The sequence below is a fragment of the Pogona vitticeps genome, chromosome 12, assembly GCF_051106095.1.
Source record: "Pogona vitticeps strain Pit_001003342236 chromosome 12, PviZW2.1, whole genome shotgun sequence".
NCBI lineage: Eukaryota > Metazoa > Chordata > Lepidosauria > Squamata > Agamidae > Pogona > Pogona vitticeps.
The window spans coordinates 10990479-11002551 of NC_135794.1; the positions used below are offsets into that span (position 1 = coordinate 10990479).

Genomic DNA, 12073 nt, shown 5'->3' on the forward strand with positions numbered 1-12073 from the left:
GGTTTTCTTCTAGGTCTTCCTTTTTAACCTCTGATGGGAGCTTTCCTGAAACATCCTATTGCATAGGAGGATGCAATATAGAAGAGGATAGAAGGCTGAAACGTCGCTTTGCTTTTTTTTTTTAACCGCCAAGGCCTCTTAAACATCCTAATGTCATTGTGCGGTCAATGTCTGTTTGTTTCCACTCTTTGCTGGGCCTCGCTTTGCCCACCCCCTGGTTTATGAGGAGCCCATGGCGTCAGGGGAACGGTGTAGCTCTCGGGCCTCACTCCCTGGGTTGTCCTTTCAGCTCATGTACACCAGATCCGTTGAGGCCAGGGGGAAACTCTTCGAGGTCCTCGTTACAGAAGAGCCAACCTCAGAGAGGATTGATGTCATGTTCCAGGTAAGCATAAACCCAAAAGGAAATCCCCTGGATTGGCATTTACATTCAGTATTGCAGAAACTTTGCCAACTTCATGGTCAAACTATAAATTGAGGATAATCTGTAATTACCATATTGTCCGAATTGTCCCCATCAGATCATTTCAGCGTTTATATAGGATCAAACTAGATCTGACACGCAGTTGTCCAACTTTCTCTGGAGGGCCTCCAGTGTCGGAGGGCTCGGCCGGCTCCTTGGTTCCATCGTTCGACAGGAATCTGGTTTCCTGTCCCTTGAGTCCATCATCCCCTTACGTGCTGATGCGCTTTGGCATGACTGAGAACCCCTCCTGCCCCTCCTGGGTGTGACCACCTCTCGGCCTTCTTTCCTCAAGGTTAACCATGCCCAGTTTCTTCCGTCTTTCCTCACAGGGCTTGCTTTTCAGTCCCCGGATCACCCTCGTGGCCCTCCTCTCCACCTGTCCCAGCCAGTCTGCATCGCCCAGACTGATCTCTCAGACACGAAAGCTTTCCTCAAGAGCGAAGTGATGTTGCCTCTTAGAACGGCCGAGCCGGAAGGGAGGCCTAAGTCTGGGCCCTCCTCGAGGAGGCTGAGTGGGGAATCGAACTCCCCACCTCTGACTTCCACAGCCAGAGCCCTGAACCCCTGAGCTCTCCGGGAGTGCTCGAAGGAGGGATGATCCACAACATGTAGATCGGGGGGGGGGAGCCTTCCCTCTCTCTCACCGTTTCCCCATTTCACCCACCGGGCCATGAATGACCAGCTGTGTTTGGCAGCCAGATGGGCTACGTGGCTCCCATCCGGCTGAGGGATATCTCAAGGAAAAGCAGGATAGGTTTGTAAAATGGAAAAGGTTTGCCCCTCAGAGAGGTCTCATAAACGGGTCTGTGTTCTTGCTTGGCCTCCAGCTGATCGAGCCCTGGTTCCTGGAGTGTGAGGGGAGCCGAGAGAGGGCCCTGCAGGCCAGCTTCCAGGTTCTGGCTCCCTTCCAGGCCAGCTTTCATCTTCAGGTGAGTCCTCCTCCTCTTCCTCCCGCCTCCTCCTCCTCTTGCTGGCCGACCAGAAGACCCTGTGGGAAGAGTCCTGATATTCAGGAAGGCTCCCCGGAAAGAGGCAAAACTCTCCCTCTCCTTGGTGTCTTTGGACTTTGGCTCCATGACTTTAGACCAGCCTTTCCCAGCCGGGGGCTTCTCTAGAGTAAGGATTTCATCTTCTCCTGCGTGGGCTCGGCCATCGGATCAGATGGGACAAGCATGAGAGAACTCAGCTTGAGTGTGTCTATAGAAGGGAATGCCTTTCTTTCGATGGGTAGAGGCCATTTCTGCTCTGCTGATGTGGTGATATGCACGTCCATCTGGTTCCCTTCCATCCGACGCCCATCAGGCTTCATGCCTTTGGTCTTGGGGTGGGGTGGGTGTGCATTTTCGGAGTGAAGGAAATCATTGATGATGTCCAAGAAACGAGCAATGAATGGTTTCCTTCTCAATCAGCACCAAAGAGCAGAAGTGACTTTGCAGAACAGACGTCTCAGAGGAGACGAGAGTCTGGCGACCGCCCTGGGTCTCCACTAGGACTGTCTTCTCCTCGATTGACACTCACTCCCCTCCCGGTAGCACCTCCCACAGCAGGGGCTGTAGAGCCAGGTGGGCTCACCTTGGACCCGGGCTGGCTGTGGCTTTCCTCCCCGCTTCTCTTCCCACCTATGCCAGCCTGATGTGTCCCAAGCCTGGACAAGAAGGCGGCCCCAAGGGCTGAGGGCAGGCCTGATCCAGAGCTCCTCTCCCCTCTGGGACGATGCAGACGAGCTTGCTCGGTTTGGGGACTGGCCTTCCAAAGGCAAGGAGGGTTCCCTTGGAAGTTGGCTTTCACAAACACAGGAAGGCCACCTCCTTCGCCTCTTGGCAAGATGAACATGCGATTCGCGTCAATGACCAGGCTCTCTGTAAGGTCTGTTTCAGGCCTCCGAGAATCCCTTCTGCTGCAGATCTTAGAGGAGAGGTCGGTTCTGCAAATCCTCAGGCCTTCCAAGGCCATTTCAATCGGTTTTATTCTCTTCTTGGTAGGACGGAGAGAATTTCAAAGGTTACGGTTTTGCGGTATCCTTCCTAGCCCCTTACATCCTGGAGAACTCCATCGCATGCCGGCAATGGGCAGCCAAGTGCATAGGCTGCCTGATTCATATTCAAGGTGAGAATGCGTGTGTGGAGGGAGATGGGATCAAGGGCTTCAAGGCCAATCAATGGGTGCCTTCACTCTGTGACCGCTAGCGTTCTTGGAGTGACTCTGTCTGGAGGTGAACCTGGATGGATGTAGGACCCTGGGAAACCTCTTTCCCGCTGAGATGGACCCCACTTACAAACAGACAAGGGGATTATCCTCAGAGGAGGCAGAAGGTGCTCCTTCAAGGCTTCAGATCCCAAGGGTGAAAAACGCTGCCCCTTCGAGGTGGCTTCATCCCCAAGCCTGCAAATCAGGGCTTAGAAAATGACGAGGATGACCTTCAAACAAATTGGTTTAGCCATTAGAGGACACCAAGAATCCCAGGTTGACCCATGTTAGTTTTAACAATGAGGGACCCTGTGGGTGTGAATTCCACTTTGAGCCCTTTTTGGTTCTTTCCAGTGACGTTTTATGTGTCACCAATTCATGACTTTATGAGTCCAACACCAAAGGAAAGAGAGAGGTGGCCAGACAAGGCAGGGAAGCAGTGGCGGACAGTGGGAAGGGAAGGGGCAGGCTGGGGTGGGGTGACATGGAGTAGGAAGTTGGTTAAATCGGGCAAAATCAGTTGATTCCGAAAACTTTGAGTCCTCCAGTTTAGACGACCCCGAACCAACCCGAACTAGCAAGTCAGCGATTTTTTTTTTCCCGGTCTACTTCTCTGTTTGTTCCTTTCTTTAGTCAACATTCCTTTCCCAGATTTGTGACCCTGACTTTCAGTTAATATTGTGGCCCACATTTTGGGCCCGATTTGTCATACATTGTTTAACTATTTCATCTTGCGTTTTGAATTCTGGTAGATAACGATACCACATTTTAATCCGTTTTTCCCTTACATTCAGAAGAAGTAACTTATGCGGTTTTCCTTACAAAAAACGACTGCTTTATCGCTTGTACATCTTGAGTCTCTTTGTGTTTTTGCCCACCAATCAAGTATTGTGCCTTGTTCTTCTAGTTCTTCCCTTACTCTCACACTTAAGGCCGCTTTTAACAAACCTCTAAATCTCAATAGAGTTTCTTTTTCCCCATTAATGTGGGTTGTGTGAATGCTTCTGTGGGTGAGACCCATTCAGGAACTTTCTGGTCCTTTTCTTCCCGGATCTTGGTCCATACCCAGTTTAAAGCTTTCCTTATCAGATGGTTCTTCAGTGGTTTATCGTCTTTTGCTTTTTGATACCCTAGGAAGGTCGTGCCATCCTAGATTTAAATCATGTCCTTCTGATTTCTATCTTATGTCAGTTTCTAAAGCAGTCCATTTCTTTACCTAAACGAGAGCACAGGCTTTATAACATGATTCACCCTCTTTTCTTTCCAGGCGGATCGAGAATCACGGAGGCGGAAGAAAAAGAGATGACGTCTGCCCTCTGTGATCTCCAGGCAGAAGTCCCCACCGATCTGTCTGGGGCTTGGGCCAGACTGGCTAAGGTGATTCCCTTGATCGGGTGGGAATCTCCCGAGCGCCTGGGTCACATCCACCTCCCGAATCGGTTGGAGTCCTGTTTTCTCAGCGAGCCGAGTCAATGGCCAGGCTCATTGGCAGTGCCTTCATCTCTGAGATGAGGTGCCTGGGTATGAAATCCGGGTGGCCTGAGCCGTCCTGTGTCCTCGCGGAGAGGCTCCAGTCCTTGTCCAACTCCAAGCCCACATTGGGGCCTTTCCGGTTCTCCTGGGGAACCTGCTGGAGTCCACGGGGAAGTGCCAAGGCCGCCTTGTTTTGGAAGAAAGAGCAAGATGCAGAGAATTCCTGCAATCCCTGGGCAAAATCCTTGGGCAGGACTCTTTGGAAAAGCATAGAGCTGCCCATCCTTGGTCTGGCAGGAAATCTCACTGGGGAAGGAGAAGGTCTGAGCTACAGAAAAAAAGCCTGTCCTTTCTTTTTTTGGCAGGTGGTCAGCATCCATCTCGCGAAGGATCAGCTGTTGGACTTCACCGAAGCCATCCTGGAAGACCTCGTGTCAGGGATTCCCAGCTATGCCAGGGCTGGTGGTTACTGGTTGCTCGCCAACCTCCAAAACCATGGGGAGGCCATGAAGAGCAAGGTAGCCATTTGCCAGGAACCCTCCTTTTCTCCAGGCAGGAGATGCAGAAGTCAGAAAGAGATCTCCACCTGCATCTTTTCAGCTTTGCCCAAAGGATGCTGAAGTTCTTTTTGTAAACTTCTGCCATTCTGCAGAATCCAGAATTTCTCAGCCAGCAGAGCCATGGCCACCTCGGGTGGGGGATTCTGGGTGCTGTAGTCCAAAAAAGGCCCTTTTCGTCTCCTATTCATCCCCGTTGTTTTCTCTAGGCTGGGCCCTTCATCTGGACAAAGGGGTCTTGGGACGACCTTTCTGGCCACGTCCAGACGTGGGCCCAGCTCTATAAACCACGTGGGCTGTCACCTCAACCCGGGGGGGGCAGCGGCAAGGGGGCGCCGCTGTGGTCGTGAGCTCACTGGAGGCCCCAATAGATGGGCTTCTGTTCCAAGTCACTTCAGCCAAGAGTTGCTCAAACAAGAACGGTGTCCTTTCAGGGGGGGGAAGAGTAATTTTGTCCTTCTGATTGCTAAATAGAATAATAAAGAAATAAAACCATTCTTCACTGAAGCATTGCTTTTATGATGAAATAATCCGGAGGATTAGCTTTACAAGAGCAAATCTGAGCCAGGGATCCCCGTCTTGCTCGTTCCAGGTGCCCGAGCTCCTCGATACTTTCTGCAGCCACCTGCCGATCATCACTCAGGGAGGCATGGAGGAGGTCCCTCTGGAGGCGGTCTGCATCATGGCCCGCTCCCACCTGGACACAGTCTTGGGCCACCTCCTCCGCCGAAGCCTCCCCTTGGACAGGTGGGTGCTGGAGGGAAAATACAGCTTTCCGTCCTTGGGGGAAGAGGCTTCTTTCTTCTCGGTCAGGCCCCGGTCCCTTAACTGGGGCGCTGAGATCGAAAGGACGGATGCAGTCCTGGTGGGAGACCCCACACAAGGTTTCTCCTTGCCCTGTGAGAAATTGGTTTCTCACTGCCGGGCGGTGCAGACCCACCAGGGGCTTCTTGCGCCCAAGCTGCTGGTTCTGAAGGCCAAGTCCAGGCTCAGGCCATCTCTGCAACTCCCACCTTCTCTCCTTATAGCGAGACTGGCAAGCTGTGGAGGTCTTTCGATCGAGACCCATCCCTGGCTGTGCGAGTCCTGGCCAAGCTGATGTCGTGTGTGAACCATCCCTCCATCCTCGGATCAACAACCAGCTCTAGCATTGATGAAAGCGGGGACTATGCGGAGGAAGAACCGCTCAAAGTACGCTCCAAGGGACACGGGATGGCCCATCCTTTGAGACCACGTTGGGAAAACCGTCTCGGCTGTTCTGCTCTGAGAGCCGCTGAAATGGGTGGCTCCAAGGAGGCCAGAACCCTTGCCTTGGGGAGGAGGGGAGGATCTGAGACCCCCAGTAACACATGGTCTCTCTTCTCCCCCCCCACCCCCTGTTCCCTTCCTCTTCCTCCCCTCTTCAGGCCACCTGTGCGATCTTTGAGGTCCTCTCAGGACTGCCCTCTGAGGTGGATCTCCAGAAGGTGTTCCCCCAGCTCCTGTTCACCCTCCTGTGGCAGGTCAGCCAAACTCTGGGGCAGAAGATGCCCCCGTGTGAGGGTCGCCGCAGGCTGTTCCTGAGGGAGCAGCACCTGACGCCCGGTAACCCTTGCAGGTAACGTCCCCTCCCTTGGGCAGGCTTGGGAAACCTGCAAGCCTGAGGGGTGGGTTTTTGGGGGGGGCGGAGGCAGTCTTTCTGCATGGGGGAAGCGTGCCCACGTCTTACATGCAGCAAGGAATGGCCCCATCCCACGAACCTCTGCCCGGGTCCCCTTCTGGGCCGAAGGCGGCATCCTCTCCCGGCCGCGTGGAGGTCTTTGCCAGCCCTGCTCCTGGAATTTCCCCGCTTCTTCTTCTTCTTCTTCTTCTTCTTCTTCTTCTTCTTCTTCTTCTTCTTCTTCTTCTTCTTCTTCTTCTTCTTCTTCTTCTTCTTCTTCTTCTTCTTCTTCTTCTTCTTCTTCTTCTTCGGAGGGGGGGTGATTCTGAGGCCCTCTCTGGGTCCTTTCCTTCTGCAGCCTCTCTGTGGACACCCTGAAGGCTCTGGTCGTGAAGGGGACACCAATTGCATCCCAGGAGGAGATCAAGACGGCAGACTTCTGGGCCTTCCTCGGGGATCCTCGGACCCACCCTGAGGGCCTTTGCCAGTTGACCAAGTAAGTGACTTATGAATAGCCGAAGGAGAGGAAAGGGCTCTGGGGCTGGTGAGATTCTGGGAGGTGGAGCCCAGGAGACGCTGGTTTTCTATCCCTGCGATGGCTGGTCGTCCAGGTGGCTGTAGAATGGCCTCCAGCCTGGATCATCGGCCACAGTGGATCATGAGAAGCAAAGGAGGGAGAGTGGGGTTGCCCCACGTCTGGCGTAGGGGCTTCCCAAGAAGCATCCCTAGTCCCCTGTGGGAAACGGAGTCCTGCCATTTCCCCTCCTGCTCCCCTGATGACAGAAAGGCAGGGGTGGTGGCACCCCCAGAAGCTCATCCCATCCAAGGTGCTCCCCACCTCCCCTCCTTCTCCCTCTGTTGGGAAATCGAAACCTGGAGGGAGGGAGGGAGGGAGGGAGGGAGGGAGAAGGGAAGGGAAGGGAAGGGAAGGGAAGGGAAGGGAAGGAAGGAAAGAAAGAAGGGAGGGAGGGAGGAAGGAAGGAAGACAGAAAGGGAAGGAAATGAAGGGAAGGAAGCAAGCAAGCTTCTACTCTTCTTTTTCATTCTGTTGGTACTTGTGCTCAGGTGAGAGGTGTAGCGAGGAGGAAGAACGAGTTTAATTGAAGTCAATAGATTTTGTGTTCCTTTGGGTTCTCCAGGTCTGCTCACGCTCTGGCTCATAAATATGGAGGGTTACAGTTCTTCATCTCCTGCTGTTCAGCTCTACTGGTCTCCCTGCCTCTATGTCTGCCCAAATCTGTTTTCTCCCTCCCATTCTCGCACTTGTGGGGTGCTTTTCATGCACGCATCCGGCCACCCTTCCTGCATTCCAGGGCGACCTGCACCCACAACTCCTCCCACGGAGGGCAACCTCTCCCTGCCTCAAGTCCAATTGGCCCGGCTCCTTCCCTGGGCAGCAGTTGTGGAAGCTGGTCTTCTCCTTGACGGTTCCCTTGTTCATCCTCTCTCCCAGGTGCTTGCTGGAGAACGGCTTGCTGAAAGACCAGGTCATCCAGGACGTCCTCCCCTGGATGGATGCCAGCTCAGAAAAGCTACGACTCGCAGGAACCTCTCTCTTCACAGAGGTGAGAGCCAGGGGTTGGGGCACTGGGGGGGGGATCTGGGGCTGTTTTCTGGTTCTGTACTTGCCCACGGAGCTAAGCAGATCCTTGTGGAAGGCAGAGGTCTCCTCCCTCAGCTGAGAACATTGGACTTGCCCTAGATGAAACGGGCAAGAAATATAGGGCCACCGCATGGAATGAGGAAGAAGAAACTGTCCTTTCTTGCACACACAAATGAGGCCAGATTTACGTCCGTCTTTGAAACTCCGAGTCCCTTGATTCTGGCAGGGTCAGAAGGCTGAGCTCCGGAGGCCGAAGGGCTCAGGGACGCAGGGTGTAACGAACGTCTCGAACTCTTGCAGGTGATTCAGGAGCCCAGCTTTACCCGATGGGCCGCACTCAGGGCCTTCGTTCCGACCCTGATCCGGAACATGGAAGATCAGAACGCCGGGATCCGCCGCATGGCCCTGCGCAGCCTTGGCCGCCTTCTCCTGGTGGCACCGGACCAGGTCAGCCCTTCCCCCCCTGGAGCGGCCCTTGTTTCAAAAGGCGTGGGCTGGTAATGGGTTCAAGACACACCCTCCCCATTCCCTCCTCGCTGGGGATAAAAGCAGGGACCAATCCAGAGACGCCAGAAACGGAAGAAAATCCACATTCAGGGCACTTTGGAGAAGAAAGGGTTTTGGTGCCCTTTCCTGGATTCCAGTCCACCTCGGTGGATCCACGGAGGGCCAAAGGCCAATCTCAGGTGGACCCTGTGGTGGTCCAGCCTTCCAAGGGCTGGTGGTCGTGGGAACCTCCGGCACCAAGTCAGGTCAACCATGACCTCTTCCCCCCCATCCTCTGTTTACTAAAAAGCTGAAGCCTGTCCGGCTCTCCATTCCTGCCGAGTAGAGAGACGGGCCCTTCGTAGTCCTATTCCCGGGGAGACGAGGACGAAGCGCGGCCCCAGAGGTGCCACCGAGGGTCCCTCGCTCCCTTAGAACTCGCGCAGTCCACTCACCGGGTTCTGCGCGGCGCCCACGCCCTTCTTCAGCGACACGGTGCCAATCCCCAAAGCAGACAAGGCAGCCGGCCCTTTCCTCAGACACCTCTTCTGATCAGGATGATCTTCCTCGCCTGGATTCCTCATCGCCTTCCTTGTCCTTTCAACCCACCCGTTTTGGGAATACCTTCTGGGAGAGCAGAAAGCGAGCTTTTTTTCGGAAGGGAAGCCCCTGGGAGGTGCGGGTCGCCCGCTAGGGAAGAAGGCCTGGGCTCCGACCCGCCACCTCCTCTGGCCAGCGGGCTCTGGGGAAGGACGAGGGGCTGAGAGAGGGTCCTGGTCTTGTCTCCTCCTTCCAGGTGAAAGGACTGAAGAAGGACCTTCTCATCCTTCTCTTCAACCACCTCCGGGACAGCGCGGCGGTTGACGAAGCTCTGGAGGCACTGGCGCTCGTTCTGCCGTGCCTGAGGATGGGGAAAGTGGCCTTCCTCTTCCGCGATCTCTGCTGGAGGGCCAGCAAGTACCTCTCTGAGGTAAGTGGATGCCCGTCCCCCCCTCCAAGGACCCACCCCCCTTTCCCTCCCTGACTCAGGAGAGCCGAATCTCCCCTTCCCAGGCGTGGCTGATGTTCTAGCTTTGCCCACTGTCCGCCCAGAGACGGTTTCTGAGCTGATGATCCTCACCACAAGAGAGGCTTCTCTGGTCACGGGTGGGAAACAAGATCCTCGGTAGATCCCGCCGAGAAGAGGCCGAGAACCAGTCTCGAGTGTCAGATCTTCTGTTATTTTCAAACAGACTTCGACAAAGTCGGCTGCTCTCCTCCCTCCACGCCTGCTCCTCGGCCATCGAGGGATCGTAATCCTATGGTCCCACGAGGGCCCATGTCAGGATGACTGAGGGAATTCTTAGGGGCTTGAAGTATCTGTCGGAGACAGAGACCATCACCCAGAGCCCAAGTTCCATCCCAGGGATCTCCAGGGAGGGCTAGGCCAGAAATCTGGAGACTGGCCAGCCATGCCATCAGCGGACGAGGGCCTTCCCCCTCCAGATACCCACCGCTTTACAAGCCCTGCTCAGGAGAGGGTTTGCCTGTCCACGTTGACAAAAGGGCTGCCAGTCTGAACTGACCCACGTGGGTGGAGTGGTTCCCTGTGATGGCACCAGGGGAGCCTGCCTCCTCCTCCTCCTCCTCCTCCTCTCAGGCCCTTGGAAATTTCCTTCTTCATTATCTCTCTTCCACCCCGTGAGGGAAGAACTCAGCTTTCAGGGCGACCCATCCCCTTAGCCAGGGCCTCCACTAAGAGGGGAGAAACCTTCACCTGCTCCTAAGGAGCCTCCCAGGGATGCCGGTCGCCCTAGGTTTCCACTAGGAAAAGGCAAGCCCTCCTTTGGTGAGCACCACAGGCGAGTGAGCGAGGCGCCGAGAAGGGGAGGTCTGTCCAGGCAGATTCCGGGGCCTTCCTCCTCTTCGCCAAAACATTGCGGTGCCTTTTTGATCTCTTGCCAAAGAGTGGCTTTGCTGTCAATGAAAGTGTTGTCTTTCCCCGGTTTTAGGAGGACGATGCTATCCGTGCTGCAGCGTTCCATCTCTTCGGTGCCTTGGCCACCCGGGCCAAGCAGGGGTACAAGACCTTCTTTGCCAATCTAGTGAAAGACAACTTGGCACTCTTGCTTATCTATCAGGGCGACCCGAACCCCAACATCTCAGAGGTAGGACTGGAGCTTTAAGGCATTGGTTACATATGTATAGTTCTCTGTTTTCCTGCAAAATGTATTTTTAAAGTAGATGTTACATAGGATGTTGAGAATGTTCAAGGTGTTTTCTCTTCTAAAACAAAATGACTTCTGATCTAAGTCCCCAACCCTATTTCGAACGTCCCGTCCGTGGCCCAGGGAGACCTGGTTGGGAGACAGCTTCCGAGTGCCAGCAACCTCTCCGAAAGAGGATGCTGGGGGTTTTCTCTAAGCAACAGTCCCAGGATCCCATGGGACCCGATGACCCCTTGGCTGGGCCTCCGTCCTCCCCTCTGCTCAACTGCAGAATGCTCAGCCAGCCTTTCTTCGGCGCTTGGTTCTGCTCCTTGCACAGGAGACGATGGCGCCTGGGGATGTCCCCATGGAGCTCAGGGAAATAGAGGAACCCACAGTGTGGGAATTGGGGCACCGAGCGAGCAGAGCACGGAAACATGGCTGTTTTGGACTGGACTGTAGGGGACTAAGGGAGAGAGGGGGGTCTGGAAGCTGCCATGCCAAAAAAAGGGGGGGCAGTGGTTGATGTTGCATCTCTTCCTCCCGTAAAGAAGCTTTTCCACACTCTGAAATAGATCTGAGCTGGATGGCTGAGATTTCTGTTCTAATCCGAGGGCTGAGTTTCAGCAAGAAAGTCTCAGCCACTTTGGGCCAAGACACCTGGAAGGCCCTCTCTTCGAGGGGGGTCCCTGCTGCACATCCGACCTTGTCGGAAGGCTGGGCTGGTGGGTGCGGGAGACCAGGCTTCTCCCTGACCAGCACCTCAAGGAAAGGAGGCCCATCCAGGAAGTCACGCTGCCTCCAGCCTGGTCAGATGTCCAGGGGTCAGCCGAGGCGATATGGTCTGAAAAGGCTTTTCCTCCTTAAGAACCCACTTTGTATCAAGAGGTCTTTTCAAATACATCAATTGGACAAAGACGGCTTCAAACAGACTTTTCTGAAATGGGACTCGATATGATCTTGGGCTAGATAAAGATGAGCAGCACTCAAGCTGGCCTGATTTTGGAGGAAAGCTTGTAAATCTACCTGCTGGCATTATGGATGCTTTATGTGTGTATGGTGCATGCCTTATCTTCGTATGATGCGTACATCCGAAATTTGAAAGTCCCCTCTCTGTCTTTTCCTCTCCTTTTTTAGGCATGCAAAATGGCCTTTTTGCAGTGTCTGCCCTTTGTGACCAAAAGACACCTTCAGCAGCTGCACCAGACCACCGAGAGCAGCAACATAAACGCTCTCTGCCAACAGCTAGTGAGCAAGAGAGAAGGGGGGGGGAAGAGAGGCTTTTGGACTGGGAGTGAGAAGGCGGGGGAGGGACAGGGAGTTGAATTAACCAAGCCTAAGTAGACTGTCATTGCTAGCTAATGTATTGGCCACATCTTTCCGAAAGGTTCCAAGGGGGCTTTTATAATTATTTAAAAAAAAAGTTGAAATCTAATCATAAACGGTTGCAGTGTTTGAAAAGCATGACACGAGTCT

The 12073-nt window shown here is 54.2% G+C and overlaps 1 protein-coding gene and 1 long non-coding RNA gene across 2 annotated transcripts in view; one reads left to right on the forward strand and one right to left on the reverse strand.

The window, feature by feature from the left end:
• LOC144584533 (methionyl-tRNA formyltransferase, mitochondrial-like) overlaps positions 1-12073 on the reverse strand; it is a 78531-nt gene that overhangs the window by 40588 nt on the left and 25870 nt on the right. The gene's annotated exons all lie outside the window — the stretch shown is intronic.
• On the forward strand, positions 5321-6803 carry LOC144584535 (uncharacterized). The gene is made up of 3 exons (XR_013538844.1): positions 5321-5430; positions 5712-6280; positions 6681-6803. It is a non-coding gene; the product is annotated as an uncharacterized LOC144584535 (long non-coding RNA).